Source organism: Malus domestica, chromosome 15 (genome assembly GCF_042453785.1).
Source record: "Malus domestica chromosome 15, GDT2T_hap1".
Lineage (NCBI taxonomy): Eukaryota > Viridiplantae > Streptophyta > Magnoliopsida > Rosales > Rosaceae > Malus > Malus domestica.
In genome coordinates, this window is record NC_091675.1 from 23,112,520 (window position 1) to 23,115,321 (window position 2,802).

Genomic DNA, 2,802 nt, shown 5'->3' on the forward strand with positions numbered 1-2,802 from the left:
TTCCTATTTAACATGGAATGTCTCTTGGGGATTTCTTGCTAATTTCTTTTTTCTTACCGCAATTGTTGCTCCACTGACATTAACAGCCGTTGGCAGCGGTTGTTGGTCGTTGGGAGAAGGACTTTAGGTAAAGAACAACCTTGGAGAAGAACTAGAACAAGAAAGAACAAGTTTGGATAAGTAGAACTGGTTTGGTTTTGTTGTTCCAATATAAAGCTCTCATCTTAGTTTTAGTCTGTAGTGAGAAGTTGAAATCTAATTACAAGAATTGGGAATGTAAAGGATAAGTGGCTCAGAGTCAACTGTTATATTTTCTGGAATTGTTTCTTTGTTTACTCAATTTCGTTTCCAAGAATTGCTTATGTTTAGCTTTGTTCCTCCATTTATTTATTTATTTATTTGGAAAGATCTGCTACTTTTTGTTGGATTGAAGCAAATAACATTAATATTTTGTTATATATCATCGGTTTTTTTTTTCTTTTTTTTCATTATTCTGCTTTTTAGTCCGACACTGCACCAAACGCTTCACTAAGTTAGTCTAGCTTAGTCTAGTCTAAACCAGTCCAGCTTAGTCCCTACAGCTAGTCCAGTCTGAGACAGTCCGGTGCAACAAACGCACCTTAAAGGATTAATGACCTTGTACCAAAACATTCGGTCGCGTACAAGCCTCATCAGATGATTTAGCTGCAGGTCCAAACATGTCTCCTTCTGATGTTTGTCTTCCTCGCTAGATGATTCACTTGCAAGTCCAAGCCCGTCTTCGTATCCATCCCCACCAACAGGTTCTACTTGTGAAGCGATATCACCAATGTCATCTTAAAGGACATCTTCAATTCTTAATCTTGGGATGCTTGGTTGGCTACTTCTAATGTTGGTGATTTGAGAATTGTGTTTCATCCACTGCCTTTAACTAAATCCTTATTGTAGACCGAAAAATTTCACATGTTGTTTAAATGTATTTTTCTTGCATACCAAATATAAAAGTTGTCAATGAATTTATACTAATGATTGAATCGATTTCATTTGAGGTGAACATATGAATTGCAGTAGGTTTCATTTATTCTAGTTGTGTATATCTTGTGGTTACAGTGACGTATATACCAAGATTATTCATATCACACACACACACATACATATATGCGTTAATCTCAGTTTACTACCCTGAAGTTTCTTAGTTTTCAAAATTTAATACATGAAGTATTTTTTTTTATCCCAAAGTGGTACCTAAAGTCATAATTTTGGGACACTTTCATACATTCGTCAAGGTTGTTGTTAAATCGGTCATTAACTGGTGACGTGGCACCCACATGGATAATGATTGGGCGCCACATGTCAATATAGGTCCCATGTGGATATTAAAAATAAAAAAAAATAAAAATGAAACATTAAAAAAATAAAAAAATAAAAAATAAAAAACAAAATAAAAAGGGTGTCTTCTTCATCAAGCCCCCTCTTTTCTCTCCTCTACACCTACCCAATCTCTACACATCCATCCTTCCCCCTCCCTCTTCGACTCCACCTACTCAACCCTTATCCTTTTTTATGGCCCTATGAACTTGAAGGAGCGTGCCCCACCTACTAGATTTAACGGCAAATCTCGAGAAAATCGACCGCATATCTGGAGAAAAGCAGCGGATCGAGCTGTATTCGCATCTCTGACTTCATTCTCAAGCCCATTGAGCTTGACCTTGACCAGATCCAAGCGGTGCAAGAGGTTTATGAGCTCGTCGCCGTCCATACTAGGCCTCATTCCTCCGCGATGAGCTCTTCCCCTCATTGAATGATTCCAACACTGTACCGGTGGCGAAAATGTTCGTTACTTGTGAACCGGTGTTGGGAATCGAAGAGGAGATGGGGGTTAGGTGGGTGCAGAGGAGAGAAGGTAAGGAGAATTAAGGGAAGGTTGAGGGTGAGGTGTGGCAACAGTGTTCGTTACTAGTGAACTGGTGTAGGGTGTCAAAGAGGAGATGAGGGTTAGGTGCAGATGAGAGAAGGGAGGGAGGGTTGGGGTAGGGTGAGGGAAGGATGGAAGTGCAAAGGTTGAGTGAGTTCAGATGAGAGAAGGGAAGGAGAATGGAGGTAGGCTCGGGGGGGGGGGGGGGGGGCGGGGGGAGGGGGTTGAGGAAGAAGATGCTCATTTAAAATTTTTTTTTTTAATATCCACGTGGGACCCATATTGACATGTGGTGCACAATCATTATCCATGTGGGCGCCATGTCACCAATTAACAGCTGATTTAACAGCAATCTTGACGGATGTATGAAAGTGTCCCAAAATTATGACTTAGGTACCACTTTAGGATGAAAAAAAACTTCATGTATCAACTGTTGAAAATCAAGAAACTTCAAGGTAGTAAAATGATATTAATCCTATATAGATCTGAGTTAGTCTATGGGAAAGACTTTATTTTGTTAGAGACCTCCCTCCCTCTCGAAGAAATCAATCAAACAACTAAATGCAAATGAACGAACATGAACAGAATCATATCTCTGGTGCCAGTGCAACTACTTTTCTTCAATAAAAGAGAACAATATTTTATTACAATTACATGGATCTGATTAAATTTCTCTCTTAAGTTATACAAGCAGCTCTGGCTTTAAGCATTAAAAGTTTGGGATTACAAAACGAGTAAAAACAACTTAAATTGTTCACTGAATGATAATTCTTTGTCCAACTCTCAAAACCTCAGCAATATTGATTCTTGAAGGCTAATATATCTCAATATTTAGTAAAAATACATTTCCACTTTTTCATTATTCCTAAAGGCAAAGGGTAATCTGAAGGGGGCCCAAACTCCACATC